This window comes from Bufo gargarizans, chromosome 2 (genome assembly GCF_014858855.1).
Source record: "Bufo gargarizans isolate SCDJY-AF-19 chromosome 2, ASM1485885v1, whole genome shotgun sequence".
Lineage (NCBI taxonomy): Eukaryota > Metazoa > Chordata > Amphibia > Anura > Bufonidae > Bufo > Bufo gargarizans.
The window spans coordinates 13,704,095-13,720,929 of NC_058081.1; positions in this window are offsets into that span (position 1 = coordinate 13,704,095).

The window sequence follows — 16,835 nt, forward strand, 5'->3', positions numbered from 1 at the left end:
GCCATCAATTTAATGCCGTAGCCTTGTTGGTTACTGGCATTACGTTGATTGGCTGGCCGAAACACATGATCGGGTGCTAAATAGGCGTGTTTTAGGCTCATTATTAGTCAGTGAGAATTTTGGGGTGTCCGTGACACGGACCCGAACCCAAACATTTTCGTAAAAGTTTGGGTTCGGTGTTCGTCGCTTTCTTGGCGCTTTTTGAAAGGCTGCAAAGCAGCCAATCAACAAGCGTCATACTACTTGCCCCAAGAGGCCATCACAGCCATGCCTACTATTGGCATGGCTGTGATTGGCCAGAGCACCATGTGACCCAGCCTCTATTTAAGCTGGAGTCACATAGCGCCGCACGTCAATCTGCTCTGATCAGTGTAGGGAGAGGTTGCAGCTGCGACGTTAGGGCGAGATTAGGCAGTGATTAACTCCTCCCAAAGACTTCATTCAGAGATCGATCTGCAGCTGTGGATGATTGAACTGCTGCTATTGAATTGCTCACTGTTTTTAGGCTGCCCAGAGCGTTTATGTCACTTTTTTCTGGGGTGATCGGCAGCCATTTTGTGTCTTGTGGTGCACCAGCACAAGCTGCCACAAAGTCAATTTAACCATCAATAGTGTGGTTATTTTTTTGCTATATCCTACATCAGGGGCTTGGCTGTGCTTGCTATTTTATTGAGGGGTGAAATACAATTGCCAAAATAGCAGTACCCTAAATCTGGTGTTTCAGCTGTGGCTAGCCAATTGTAATACTGTCTGCTGTCTGGCAAAGGATATATTTTTGTTCTGGGTTGAAATACAATTCCCAACTTAGCAATTCCCTAAATTAGTGGTTTCTGCTGTATCAGGTCTACTTTAAATCTATCCATAAAAGGGTATATTAGATTGAAGGTGCGGATAGGGTCATTCTCAATAACTTCACACACACGCTTCCGTGCATTTCCAAGTCGAATTCTGTCCGTAAACCTATACCTGTCACCCAGCGCCTAAATACTAGGCCTACAATTTATATTCAGCTAAATCTGTCGTTACTGCTGTGCCTGTATTAGTGTAATACGGTATCTAAATAGATAGCCAGATAGTGTTAGGTGTCTGTAAAAAAAAGGCCTGAATTTGAATTCAATACATTGGGCCAAATATTTTTTTTCTTATTGTGGTGAACAGTAACAATGAGGAAAACATCTAGTAAGGGACGCGGACGCGGACATGGTCGTGGTGGTGTTAGTGGACCCTCTGGTGCTGGGAGAGGACGTGGCCGTTCTGCCACAGCCACACGTCCTAGTGAACCAATTACCTCAGGTCCCAGTAGCCGCCAGAATTTACTGCGATATTTGGTGGGGCCCAATGCCGTTCTAAGGATGGTAAGGCCTGAGCAGGTACAGGCATTAGTCAATTGGGTGGCCGACAGTGGATCCAGCACGTTCACATTATCTCCCACCCAGTCTTCTGCAGAAAGCGCACAGATGGCGCCTGAAAACCAAGCCCATCAGTCTGTCACATCACCCCCATGCATACCAGGGAAACTGTCTGAGCCTCAAGTTATGCAGCAGTCTCTTTCCCAAGGGCATCCACCTAGCCCTTCCCCAGCGGTGGAAGACATAGAATGCACTGACGCACAACCACTTATGTTTCCTGATGATGAGGACATGGGAATACCACCTCAGCACGTCTCTGATAATGACGAAACACAGATGCTGTCACGGCCACGGTTATGGCCGTGACTCCTTGGGAGCCGCATACAGTTGCCCGCGGTTTGGGTTGTTTCAACCGCAGCTTGAGGCATGATGTTGTTTGCCTCAAGTGCGGTTGCCGCGGACAACAGGTATGTGTGCGATTCCCTTGGAGTTTGTGTGCGTGTATGTATGCCCTGTTGTTTGTCTGTGTGCACTCTGTGTATTGTGTGGTGTGCACTGACACCTTTCCTGCACTGTGGGTGCCCATGGAAACGTTTGGTGATACATGTGGTGGCAGTGTCCCGGCCTTTGGGCTGACTCCAAGGACACGGTTGCCACCCATGTCGTTGCCAGCGGCAACAGCCACAGTGTGTTCTAGTGAGTTGGACACTTTCCCTTTAGGCCCCATGCACACTGCCGTGTTTCACAGCCGTGTGCGGGCCGTGGAACCGCGGCCTGGATCCCTCCTGAGAGCAGGAGCGCACGGCGTCACTGGTTGCTATGACGCCGTGCGCTCCCTGCTGCCGCCGCAATACAGTAATACACTGGTATAGATCTATACCAGTGTATTACTGTACTGTGCCGGCAGCAGGGAGCGCACGGCGTCATAGCAACCAGTGACGCCGTGCGCTCCTGCTCTCAGGAGGGATCCAGGCCACGGTTCCACGGCCCGCACACGGCTGTGAAACACGGCAGTGTGCATGGGGCCTTAATGTGTGTTTCCCTTCTCTGGTGCTGGAAGGGTTAACTCCCTTCCCAGTGGGTGGGTGTCACTGGGTGTGTCTGACTGTGGGGTGTGGCTTCTTGGCCTATAAAGCCTCACTGTTTTCCCAGGTCTGGAGGTTGCTTCAGCCATGCTTTGCTGGAGCAGCCTCCTGTATTTTCTACCTGCCAGTGCGAGCCACCCCTGTGGTCATAACCATTATGTCACATTTAAGTTTATGTCCAGTTGTGTGATGTCTACTTGATGTTTCCTTGTGATCTTGTGCAGCTATAGATCTGGGTCCCTGTATGTGGATGCGTTTTGAACTTCTCCTTTCCAGCACAGGGATCCAGTCAGCAAGGCTGTGGCAGGTAGGTGGAACTCCTTGTTCACCTGCCATATCCATAGAGCTGTTTATGTTCCCCCTTTTCCAGCAGCTTGGCCATTGAGACTCCTGCTCCTCCGTGCCTAGGAGGAGTAGGTTGTCTTACCCTGACTCCTAGCTAGGGACCAGACGGAGGGTAAGTGAGGGCTCCTAGGTTCCTGCGCATGGGTCCTCCTACCTTTAAGGTCGGCCCATGCAGGTAGGAGTTAGGGTCAGGTTAGGAGAGCTGTAGGAGGTGACCTGCTCCCTAATCCTGTTGTCCTGGCCGAGCAGCCATAGCATCATCTGGCATCGCACGGCTGAGGATTTTCCCCCATCCTCAGCCGTGACACATCATCTGGCATCGCACGGCTGAGGATTTTCCCCCATCCTCAGCCGTGACAGTATGACCACAGAGGCTTCTCACGTGGCCTCCCTCGAAAGAGGGTGAAGCATGTACCGCCATCTGCGGATGGGGTACATGCGCGTTCTCCGGAGGGAGAGCGTTGTGGGGGTTTCGTCGCTGACGGTGCGGTGAGTGGCGTTTCCCCGCCATCCCTTCACCGTGCTCTGTCTTGGCGTCCCCTGAATTTTATCTTGCACTTGTGGTGTTTGTTTGGTGTGCGGTTTGCACACCTTCGGAAGAGGGTGCAGCATGCAGTGCCATCCCCTTGTGGCCTGCATGCGCGTTCTCCGGAGGGAGAGCGTTCCGGGGGGATCACCGTTAACGGCACGGTTGGTGGCTTATTCCCCGCCACCTTACCTTCCGTGTTGGTGATCCCTCGTCCCTCTCCATGTTCCCATCTCTGGTCTTCTGCTGGCAGCACTCCGTTGGTGGTCCGGCTGCGTGCTGGTTAGGAGTGTCTGCTGGCAGCGACTGGAGTGGGGACGTGAGTGGAGAGTCCTCTCGTCCATCTCTCAGTGGTTCTCTCCCCTGTGTCGCTGGTGCGGGCTGTAGGCCTCGTCGGACTGGCTTAGTTGTGTGCTGGGAGAGGATGCAGCTGACAGCGACTTTTTGGGAACCTTGTCTGAGAGTGGACGTCCCCTTCTCCCATCCCCTTGTGTGAGTCCCTCACTTGTTGTTTTTTTTTTTGGGGGGGGTTTGAGGGGTGGGAGTGTCAAGGCCACGGTTATGGCCGTGACTCCTTGGGAGCCGCATACAGTTGCCCGCGGTTTGGGTTGTTGTTTCAACCGCAGCTTGAGGCATGATGTTGTTTGCCTCAAGTGCGGTTGCCGCGGACAACAGGTATGTGTGCGGTTCCCTTGGAGTTTGTGTGCGCGTATGTATGCCCTGTTGTTTGTCTGTGTGCACTCTGTGTATTGTGTGGTGTGCACTGACACCTTTCCTGCACTGTGGTTGCCCGTGGCAACGTTTGGTGATACATGTGGTGGCAGTGTCCCGGCCTTTGGGCTGACTCCCAGGACACGGTTGCCACCCATGTCGTTGCCAGCGGCAACAGCCACAGTGTGTTCTAGTGAGTTGGACACTTTCCCTTTAATGTGTGTTTCCCTTCTCTGGTGCTGGAAGGGTTAACTCCCTTCCCAGTGGGTGGGTGTCACTGGGTGTGTCTGACTGTGGGGTGTGGCTTCTTGGCCTATAAAGCCTCACTGTTTTCCCAGGTCTGGAGGTTGCTTCAGCCATGCTTTGCTGGAGCAGCCTCCTGTATTTTCTACCTGCCAGTGCGAGCCACCGCTGTGGTCATAACCATTATGTCACATTTAAGTTTATGTCCAGTTGTGTGATGTCTACTTGATGTTTCCTTGTGATCTTGTGCAGCTATGGATCTGGGTCCCTGTGTGCGGATGCGTTTTGAACTTCTCCTTGCCAGCACAGGGATCCAGTCAGCAAGGCTGTGGCAGGTAGGTGGAACTCCTTGTTCATCTGCCATATCCATAGAGCTGTTTATGTTCCCCATTTTCCAGCAGCTTGGCCATTGAGACTCCTGCTCCTCCGTGCCTAGGGTAAGACAACCTACTCCTCCTGACTCCTAGCTAGGGACCGGACGGAGGGTAAGTGAGGGCTCCTAGGTTCCTGCGCATGGGTCCTCCTACCTTTAAGGTCGGCCCATGCAGGTAGGAGTTAGGGTCAGGTTAGGGACGCTGTAGGAGGTGACCTGCTCCCTAATCCTGTTGTCCTGGCCGAGCAGCCATAACATCATCTGGCATCGCACGGCTGAGGATTTTCCCCCATCCTCAGCCGTGACAGGTGCCAACTGCTGCGTCTTTCTGCAGTGTGCAGACTGAACAGGAGGTCAGGGAGGAAGACTGGGTGGAAGACGATGCAGGGGACGATGAGGTCCTATACCCCACATGAAATGAAGATCGTGCCACTGACTTTCAAAGTTCGGAGGAAGAGGCAGTGGTGAGACCAAGCCAACAGCGTAGCAAAAGAGGGAGCAGTGGGCAAAAGCAGAACACCCGCCGCCAAGAGACTCCGCCTGCTACTGACCGCCGCCAACTGGGACCGAGCACCCCAAAGGCAGCTTCAAGGAGTTCCCTGGCATGGGACTTCTTCAAACAATGTGCTGACGACAAGACCCGAGTGGTTTGCACGCTGTGCCATCAGAGCCTGAAGCGAGGCATTAACGTTCTGAACCTTAGCACAACCTGCATGACCAGGCACCTGCATGCAAAGCATGAACTGCAGTGGAGTAAACACCTTAAAAACAAGGAACTCACTCAGGCTCCCCCTGCTACCTCTTCTGCTGCTGCCGCCTCGGCCTCTTCTGCTGCTGCCGCCTCGGCCTCTTCCTCCGCCTCTGGAGGAACGTTGGCACCTGCCGCCCAGCAAACAGGGGATGTACCACCAACACCACCACCTCCGTCACCAAGCATCTCAACCATGTCACACGGCAGCGTTCAGCTCTCCATCTCACAAACATTTGAGAGAAAGCGTAAATTCCCACCTAGCCACCCTCGATCCCTGGCCCTGAATGCCAGCATTTCTAAACTACTGGCCTATGAAATGCTGTCATTCAGGCTGGTGGACACAGACAGCTTCAAACAGCTCATGTCACTTGCTGTCCCACAGTATGTTGTTCCCAGCAGGCACTACTTCTCCAAGAGAGCCGTGCCTTCCCTGCACAACCAAGTATCCGATAAAATCAAGTGTGCACTGCGCAACGCCATCTGTAGCAAGGTCCACCTAACCACAGATACGTGGACCAGTAAGCACGGCCAGGGACGCTATATCTCCCTAACTGCACACTGGGTAGATGTAGTGGCGGCTGGGCCCCAGGCGGAGAGCTGTTTGGCGCACATCCTTCCGCCGCCAAGGATCGCAGGGCAACATTCTTTGCCTCCTGTTGCCTCCTCCTCCTACTCGGCTTCCTCCTACTCTTCTTCCACCTGCTCATCCAGTCAGCCACACACCTTCACCACCAACTTCAGCACAGCCCGGGGTAAACGTCAGCAGGCCATTCTGAAACTCATATGTTTGGGGGACAGGCCCCACACCGCACAGGAGTTGTGGCGGGGTATAGAACAACAGACCGACGAGTGGTTGCTGCCGGTGAGCCTCAAGCCCGGCCTGGTGGTGTGCGATAATGGGCGAAATCTCGTTGCAGCTCTGGGACTAGCCGTTTTGACGCATATCCCTTGCCTGGCGCATGTGCTGAATTTGGTGGTGTAGAAGTTCATTCACAACTACCCAGACATGTCAGAGCTGCTGCATAAAGTGCGGGCCGTCTGTTCGCGCTTCCGGCGTTCACATCCTGCCGCTGCTCGCCTGTCTGCGCTACAGCGTAACTTCGGACTTCCCGATCACCGCCTCATATGCGACGTGCCCACCAGGTGGAACTCCACCTTGCACATGCTGGACAGACTGTGCGAGCAGCAGCAGGCCATAGTGGAGTTTCAGCTGCAGCACGCACGGGTCAGTCGCACTGCGGAACAGCACCACTTCACCACCAATGACTGGGCCTCCATGCGAGACCTGTGTGCCCTGTTGCGCTGTTTCGAGTACTCGAGGTGGCCCAGGAGGAGGAGGAGGAGGAGGAGGAGGAGGAAGAGGGGTCATTTTTAGCACTTTCAGGCCAGTCTCTTCGAAGTGACTCAGAGGGGTTTTTTTTGCAACAGCAGAGGCCAGGCACAAATGTGGCCAGCCAGGGCCCACTACTGGAGGACGAGGTGGGGGAGGATGAGGAGGAGGTGGGGGAGGATGAGGATGAAGCATGTTCACCACGGGGTGGCACCCAACGCAGCTCGGGCCCATCACTGGTGCGTGGCGGGGGGAGAAACGCATGACGATACGCCTCCCACAGAGGACAGCTTGTCCTTACCTCTGGGCAGCCTGGCACACATGAGTGACTACATGCTGCAGTGCCTGCGCAACGACAGCAGAGTTGCCCACATTTTAACCTGTGCGGACTACTGGGTTGCCACCCTGCTAGATCCACGGTACAAAGACAATGTGCCCACCTTACTTCCTGCAGTGGAGCGTGATAGGAAGATGCGCGAGTACAAGCGCACGTTGGTAGACGCGCTACTGAGAGCATTCCCAAATGTCACAGGGGAACAAGTGGAAGCCCAAGGCGAAGGCAGAGGAGGAGCAAGAGGTCGCCAACGCAGCTGTGTCACGGCCAGCTCCTCTGAGGGCAGGGTTAGCATGGCAGAGATGTGGAAAAGTTTTGTCAACACGCCACAGCTAACTGCACCACCACCTGATACGGAACGTGTTAGCAGGAGGCAACATTTCACTAACGTGGTGGAACAGTACGTGTGCACACCCCTCCACGTACTGACTGATGGTTCGGCCCCATTCAACTTCTGGGTCTCCAAATTGTCCACGTGGCCAGAGCTAGCCTTTTATGTCTTGGAGGTGCTGGCCTGCCCGGCGGCCAGCGTTTTGTCTGAACGTGTATTCAGCACTGCAGGGGGCGTCATTACGGACAAACGCAGCCGCCTGTCTACAGCCAATGTATATTGCGGGGCAACCCAAAGTTGAATGAACCTCTCCTCTGTCTGGGTGCCGGGCCTAAAAATATCTGACAGTGGCCTGTTCCAGTGTTGGGTGACGTGAAGCATGATTCTCTGCTATGACATGAAGCCTGAATCTCTGCTATGGGACCTCTCTCCTCTGTCTGGGTCCGGGGCCTAAATATTTGACAATGGACTGTTCCAGTTTTGGCTGACGTGAAGCCTGATTCTCTGCTATGACATGAAGACTGATTCTCTGCTGACATGAAGCCTGAATCTCTGTTATGGGACCTCTGTCTGGGAGCCGGGGTCTAAATATCTGACAGTGGCCTGTTCCAGTGGTGGGTGACATGAAGCCTGATTCTCTGCTATGGGACCTCTCTCCAATTGATATTGGTTAATTTTTATTTATTTTATTTTTATTTTTATTCATTTCCCTATCCACATTTGTTTGCAGGGGATTTAACTACATTTTTCTGCCTTTTGCAGCCCTCTAGCCCTTTCCTGGGCTGTTTTACAGCCTTTTTAGTGCCGAAAAGTTCGGGTCCCCATTGACTTCAATGGGGTTCGGGTTCGGGACGAAGTTCGGGTCGGGTTCGGATCCCGAACCCGAACATTTCCGGGAAGTTCGGCCGAACTTCTCGAACCCGAACATTCAGGTGTTCGATCAACTCTACTAAGGAAGGGACATATAGTGTAGGGAGTGTGATTACAATCTTTTTAGTTGAAATTTTTTTTAAAGACCCAAAAGTCCTTTTAAGGACTATTGTGTGTGGTGGCAGCAATATAATATAGCCATAAAAAAAAATTCCCCCACACTTTCCATACTTTTTCTAAGCAGGGTGTCTGCAGTGACTTGTGACTAGAGTTGAGCGAACACCTGGATGTTCGGGTTCGAGAAGTTCGGCCGAACATCCCGGAAATGTTCGGGTTCGGGATCCGAACCCGATCCGAACTTCGTCCCGAACCCGAACCCCATTGAAGTCAATGGGGACCCGAACTTTTCGGCACTAAAAAGGCTGTAAAACAGCCCAGGAAAGAGCTAGAGGGCTGCAAAAGGCAGCAACATGTAGGTAAATCCCCTGCAAACAAATGTGGATAGGGAAATGAATTAAATTAAAAATTAAATAAATAAAAATTAACCAAAATCAATTGGAGAGAGGTTCCATAGCAGAGAATCTGGCTTCCCGTCACCCACCACTGGAACAGTCCATTCTCAGATATTTAGGCCCCGGCACCCAGGCAGAGGAGAGAGGTCCCGTAACAGAGAATCTGTCTTCATGTCAGCAGAGAATTAGTCTGCATGTCATAGCAGAGAATGAGGCTTCACGTCAGCCACCACTGCAACAGTTCATTGGCATATATTTAGGCCCAGCACCCAGGCAGAGGAGGGAGGTCCCGTAACAGAGAATCTGTCTTCATGTCAGCAGAGAATCAGTCTGCATGTCATAGCAGAGAATGAGGCTTCACGTCAGCCACCACTGCAACAGTCCATTGTCATAAATTTAGGCCCAGCACCCAGGCAGAGGAGAGAGGTCCCGTAACAGACAATCTGGCTTCATGTCAGCAGAGAATTAGTCTGCATGTCATAGCAGAGAATGAGGCTTCACGTCAGCCACCACTGCAACAGTCCATTGGCATATATTTAGGCCTAGCACACAGGCAGAGGAGAGAGGTCCCGTAACAGACAATCTGGCTTCATGTCAGCAGAGAATTAGTCTGCATGTCATAGCAGAGAATGAGGCTTCACGTCAGCCACCACTGCAACAGTCCATTGGCATATATTTAGGCCTAGCACACAGGCAGAGGAGAGAGGTCCCGTAACAGACAATCTGGCTTCATGTCAGCAGAGAATCAGTCTGCATGTCATAGCAGAGAATGAGGCTTCACGTCACCCACCACTGCAACAGTCCATTGGCATATATTTAGGCCTAGCACACAGGCAGAGCAGAGAGGTCCCGTAACAGACAATCTGGCTTCATGACAGCAGAGAATCAGTCTGCATGTCATAGCAGAGAATGAGGCTTCACGTCACCCACCACTGCAACAGTCCATTGGCATATATTTAGGCCTAGCACACAGGCAGAGCAGAGAGGTCCCGTAACAGACAATCTGGCTTCATGACAGCAGAGAATCAGTCTGCATGTCATAGCAGAGAATGAGGCTTCACGTCACCCACCACTGCAACAGTCCATTGGCATATATTTAGGCCCAGCACCCAGGCAGAGGAGGGAGGTCCCGTAACAGAGAATCTGTCTTCATGTCAGCAGAGAATTAGTCTGCATGTCATAGCAGAGAATGAGGCTTCACGTCAGCCACCACTGCAACAGTCCATTGGCATATATTTAGGCCCAGCACACACACAGGCAGAGGAGAGAGGTCCCGTAACAGAGGATCTGGCTTCATGTCAGCAGAGAATCAGTCTGCATGTCATAGCAGAGAATCAGGCTTCACGTCAGCCACCACTGCAACAGTCCATTGTCATAAATTTAGGCCCAGCACCCAGGCAGAGGAGGGAGGTCCCGTAACAGACAATCTGGCTTCATGTCAGCAGAGAATTAGTCTGCATGTCATAGCAGAGAATCAGGCTTCATGTCAGCCACCACTGCAACAGTCCATTGGCATATATTTAGGCCTAGCACACAGGCAGAGGAGAGGTTCATTCAACTTTGGGTAGCATCGCAATATAATGGTAAAATGAAAATAAAAATAGGATTGAATGAGGAAGTGCCCTGGAGTCCAATAATATATGGTTATGGGGAGGTAGTTAATGTCTAATCTGGACAAGGGACGGACAGGTCCTGTGGGATCCATGCCTGGTTCATTTTTATGAACGTCAGCTTGTCCACATTGGCTGTAGACAGGCGGCTGCGTTTGTCTGTAATGACGCCCCCTGCCGTGCTGAATACACGTTCAGACAAAACGCTGGCTGCCGGGCAGGCCAGCACCTCCAAGGCATAAAAGGCTAGCTCTGGCCACGTGGACAATTTAGAGACCCAGAAGTTGAATGGGGCCGAACCATCAGTCAGTACGTGGAGGGGTGTGCACACGTACTGTTCCACCATGTTAGTGAAATGTTGCCTCCTGCTAACACGTTGCGTATCAGGTGGTGGTGCAGTTAGCTGTGGCGTGTTGACAAAAGTTTTCCACATCTCTGCCATGCTAACCCTGCCCTCAGAGGAGCTGGCCGTGACACAGCTGCCTTGGCGACCTCTTGCTCCTCCTCTGCCTTGGCCTTGGGCTTCCACTTGTTCCCCTGTGACATTTGGGAATGCTCTCAGTAGCGCGTCTACCAACGTGCGCTTGTACTCGCGCATCTTCCTATCACGCTCCAGTGCAGGAAGTAAGGTGGGCACATTGTCTTTGTAGCGTGGATCCAGCAGGGTGGCAACCCAGTAGTCCGCACAGGTTAAAATGTGGGCAACTCTGCTGTCGTTGCGCAGGCACTGCAGCATGTAGTCGCTCATGTGTGCCAGGCTGCCCAGGGGTAAGGACAAGCTGTCCTCTGTGGGAGGCGTATCGTCATCGTCCTGCCTTTCCCCCCAGCCACGCACCAGTGATGGACCCGAGCTGCGTTGGGTGCCACCCCGCTGTGACCATGCTTCATCCTCATCCTCCTCCACCTCCTCCTCATCCTCGTCCTCCTCGTCCTCCAGTAGTGGGCCCTGGCTGGCCACATTTGTACCTGGCCTCTGCTGTTTCCAAAAACCTCCCTCTGAGTCACTTCGAAGAGACTGGCCTGAAAGTGCTAAAAATGACCCCTCTTCCTCCTCCTCCTCCTCCTCCTCCTGGGCCACCTCCTCTTCCATCATCGCCCTAAGTGTTTTCTCAAGGAGACATAGAAGTGGTATTGTAACGCTGATAACGGTGTCATCGCCACTGGCCATGTTGGTGGAGTACTCGAAACAGCGCAACAGGGCACACAGGTCTCGCATGGAGGCCCAGTCATTGGTGGTGAAGTGGTGCTGTTCTGTAGTGCGACTGACCCGTGCGTGCTGCAGCTGAAACTCCACTATGGCCTGCTGCTGCTCGCACAGTCTGTCCAGCATGTGCAAGGTGGAGTTCCACCTGGTGGGCACGTCGCATATGAGGCGGTGAGCGGGAAGGCCGAAGTTACGCTGTAGCGCAGACAGGCGAGCAGCGGCAGGATGTGAACGCCGGAAGCGCGAACAGACGGCCCGCACTTTATGCAGCAGCTCTGACATGTCGGGGTAGTTGTGAATGAACTTCTGCACCAACAAATTCAGCACATGCGCCAAGCAAGGGATGTGCGTCAAATTGGCTAGTCCCAGAGCTGCAACGAGATTTCGCCCATTATCACACACCACCAGGCCGGGCTTGAGGCTCACCGGCAGCAACCACTCGTCGGTCTGTTGTTCAATACCCCGCCACAACTCCTGTGCGGTGTGGGGCCTGTCCCCCAAACATATGAGTTTCAGAATGGCCTGCTGACGTTTACCCCGGGCTGTGCTGAAGTTGGTGGTGAAGGTGTGTGGCTGACTGGATGAGCAGGTGGAAGAAGAGGAGGAGGAAGCCGAGAAGGAGGAGGTGGCAACAGGAGGCAAAGAATGTTGCCCTGCGATCCTTGGCGGCGGAAGGACGTGCGCCAAACAGCTCTCCGCCTGGGGCCCAGCTGCCACTACATTTACCCAGTGTGCAGTTAGGGAGATATAGCGTCCCTGGCCGTGCTTACTGGTCCACGTATCTGTGGTTAGGTGGACCTTGCTACAGATGGCGTTGCGCAGTGCACACTTGATTTTATCGGATACTTGGTTGTGCAGGGAAGGCACGGCTCTCTTGGAGAAGTAGTGCCGGCTGGGAACAACATACTGTGGGACAGCAAGCGACATGAGCTGTTTGAAGCTGTCTGTGTCCACCAGCCTAAATGACAGCATTTCATAGGCCAGTAGTTTAGAAATGCTGGCATTCAGGGCCAGGGATCGAGGGTGGCTAGGTGGGAATTTACGCTTTCTATCAAATGTTTGTGAGATGGAGAGCTGAACGCTGGCGTGTGACATGGTTGAGACGCTTGGTGACGGAGGTGGTGGTGGTGGTGTTGGTGGTACATCCCCTGTTTGCTGGGCGGCAGGTGCCAACGTTCCTCCAGAGGCGGAGGAAGAGGCCGAGGCGGCAGCAGCAGAATAGGCCGAGGCGGCAGCAGCAGAAGAGGTAGCAGGGGGAGCCTGAGTGACTTCCTTGGTTTTAAGGTGTTTACTCCACTGCAGTTCATGCTTTGCATGCAGGTGCCTGGTCATGCAGGTTGTGCTCAGGTTCAGAACGTTAATGCCTCGCTTCAGGCTCTGATGGCACAGCGTGCAAACCACTCGGGTCTTGTCGTCAGCACATTGTTTGAAGAAGTGCCATGCCAGGGAACTCCTTGAAGCTGCCTTTGGGGTGCTCGGTCCCAGATGGCGGCGGTCAGTAGCAGGCGGAGTCTCTTGGCGGCGGGTGTTCTGCTTTTGCCCACTGCTCCCTCTTTTGCTACGCTGTTGGCTCGGTCTCACCACTGCCTCTTCCTCCGAACTGTGAAAGTCAGTGGCACGACCTTCATTCCATGTGGGGTCTAGGACCTCATCGTCCCCTGCATCGTCTTCCACCCAGTCTTGATCCCTGACCTCCTGTTCAGTCTGCACACTGCAGAAAGACGCAGCAGTTGGCACCTGTGTTTCGTCATCATCAGAGACATGCTGAGGTGGTATTCCCATGTCCTCATCATCAGGAAACATAAGTGGTTGTGCGTCAGTGCATTCTATGTCTTTCACCGCTGGGGAAGGGCTAGGTGGATGCCCTTGGGAAACCCTGCCAGCGGAGTCTTCAAACAGCATAAGAGACTGCTGCATAACTTGAGGCTGAGACAGTTTCCCTGGTATGCATGGGGGTGATGTGACAGACTGATGGGGTTGGTTTTCAGGCGCCATCTGTGCGCTTTCTGCAGAAGACTGGGTGGGAGATAATGTGAACGTGCTGGATCCACTGTCGGCCACCCAATTGACTAATGCCTGTACCTGCTCAGGCCTTACCATCCTTAGAACGGCATTGGGCCCCACCATATATCGCTGTAAATTCTGGCGGCTACTGGGACCTGAGGTAGTTGGTACACTAGGACGTGTGGATGTGGCAGAACGGCCACGTCCTCTCCCAGCACCAGAGGGTCCACTAACACCACCACGACCATGTCCACGTCCGCGTCCCTTACTAGATGTTTTTCTCATTGTTATGGTTCACCACAACAACAAATATATTATTTGGCCCAATGTATTGTATTCAAATTCAGCGGGATATAAATTTGAGGCCTAGTATTTAGGCGCTGGGTGACCGGTATGGATTTAGTGACAGAATTAGACTTGGAAATGCACAGAAGCGTGTGTGTGAAGTTATTCTGAATGACCCTATGTGCACCTTGAATATTATATACCCTTTTTGGGATAGATTTCAAATAGCTCTGATATAGCAGGAACCACTAAATTATGAAATTGCTAAATTGGGAATTGTATTTCAACCCAGAACAAAAAATGTGCTTTGACGGACACTAAATATCTTGCCCAGCAACAACAGTACAGCGGTAACGAGAGATTTAGCAGGATATAAATTTGAGGCCTAGTATTTAGGCGCTGGGTGACAGGTATGGGTTTAGTGACAGAATTAGACTTGGAAATACACAGTAGCGGGTGTGTGTGAAGTTATTCTGAATGACCCAATGTGCACCTTGAATATTATATACCCTTTTAGGGATAGATTTCAAATAGCTCTGATATAGCAGAAACCACTAAATTATGAAATTGCTAAATTGGGAATTGTACTTCAACCCAGAACAAAAAATGTGCTTTGACGGACACTAAATAACTTTCCCAGCTACAACAGGACAGCGGTAACGAGAGATTTAGCGGGATATAAATTTGAGGCCTAGTATTTAGGCGCTGGGTGACAGGTATGGGTTTAGTGACAGAATTAGACTTGGAAATACACAGTAGCGGGTGTGTGTGAAGTTATTCTGAATGACCCTATGTGCACCTTCAATATGATCTACCCTTTTAGGGATAGATTTCAAATAGCTCTGATATAGCAGAAACCACTAAATTATGAAATTGCTAAATTGGGAATTGTATTTCAACCCAGAAGAAAAAATGTGCTTTGACGGACACTAAATATCTTGCCCAGCAACAACAGTACAGCGGTAACGAGAGATTTAGCAGGATATAAATTTGAGGCCTAGTATTTAGGCGCTGGGTGACAGGTATGGGTTTAGTGACAGAATTAGACTTGAAAATACACAGTAGCGGGTGTGTGTGAAGTTATTCTGAATGACCCAATGTGCACCTTGAATATTATATACCCTTTTAGGGATAGATTTCAAATAGCTCTGATATAGCAGAAACCACTAAATTATGAAATTGCTAAATTGGGAATTGTACTTCAACCCAGAACAAAAAATGTGCTTTGACGGACACTAAATATCTTTCCAAGCAACAACAGTACAGCGGTAACGAGAGATTTAGCAGGATATAAATTTGAGGCCTAGTATTTAGGCGCTGGATGACAGGTATGGGTTTAGTGACAGAATTAGACTTGGAAATACACAGTAGCGGGTGTGTGTGAAGTTATTCTGAATGACCCAATGTGCACCTTGAATATTATATACCCTTTTAGGGATAGATTTCAAATAGCTCTGATATAGCAGAAACCACTAAATTATGAAATTGCTAAATTGGGAATTGTACTTCAACCCAGAACAAAAAATGTGCTTTGACGGACACTAAATAACTTTCCCAGCTACAACAGGACAGCGGTAACGAGAGATTTAGCGGGATATAAATTTGAGGCCTAGTATTTAGGCGCTGGGTGACAGGTATGGGTTTAGTGACAGAATTAGACTTGGAAATACACAGTAGCGGGTGTGTGTGAAGTTATTCTGAATGACCCAATGTGCACCTTCAATATGATCTACCCTTTTAGGGATAGATTTCAAATAGCTCTGATATAGCAGAAACCACTAAATTATGAAATTGCTAAATTGGGAATTGTATTTCAACCCAGAACAAAAAATGTGCTTTGACGGACACTAAATAACTTTCCCAGCTACAACAGGACAGCGGTAACGAGAGATTTAGCAGGATATAAATTTGAGGCCTAGTATTTAGGCGCTGGGTGACAGGTATGGGTTTAGTGACAGAATTAGACTTGAAAATACACAGTAGCGGGTGTGTGTGAAGTTATTCTGAATGACCCAATGTGCACTTGGAATATTATATACCCTTTTAGGGATAGATTTCAAATAGCTCTGATATAGCAGAAACCACTAAATTATGAAATTGCTAAATTGGGAATTGTACTTCAACCCAGAACAAAAAATGTGCTTTGACGGACACTAAATATCTTGCCCAGCAACAACAGTACAGCGGTAACGAGAGATTTAGCAGGATATAAATTTGAGGCCTAGTATTTAGGCGCTGGGTGACAGGTATGGGTTTAGTGACAGAATTAGACTTGAAAATACACAGTAGCGGGTGTGTGTGAAGTTATTCTGAATGACCCAATGTGCACCTTGAATATTATATACCCTTTTAGGGATAGATTTCAAATAGCTCTGATATAGCAGAAACCACTAAATTATGAAATTGCTAAATTGGGAATTGTACTTCAACCCAGAACAAAAAATGTGCTTTGACGGACACTAAATATCTTTCCAAGCAACAACAGTACAGCGGTAACGAGAGATTTAGCAGGATATAAATTTGAGGCCTAGTATTTAGGCGCTGGGTGACAGGTATGGGTTTAGTGACAGAATTAGACTTGGAAATACACAGTAGCGGGTGTGTGTGAAGTTATTCTGAATGACCCAATGTGCACCTTGAATATTATATACCCTTTTAGGGATAGATTTCAAATAGCTCTGATATAGCAGAAACCACTAAATTATGAAATTGCTAAATTGGGAATTGTACTTCAACCCAGAACAAAAAATGTGCTTTGACGGACACTAAATAACTTTCCCATCTACAACAGGACAGCGGTAACGAGAGATTTAGCGGGATATAAATTTGAGGCCTAGTATTTAGGCGCTGGGTGACAGGTATGGGTTTAGTGACAGAATTAGACTTGGAAATACACAGTAGCGGGTGTGTGTGAAGTTATTCTGAATGACCCTATGTGCACCTTCAATATGATCTACCCTTTTAGGGATAGA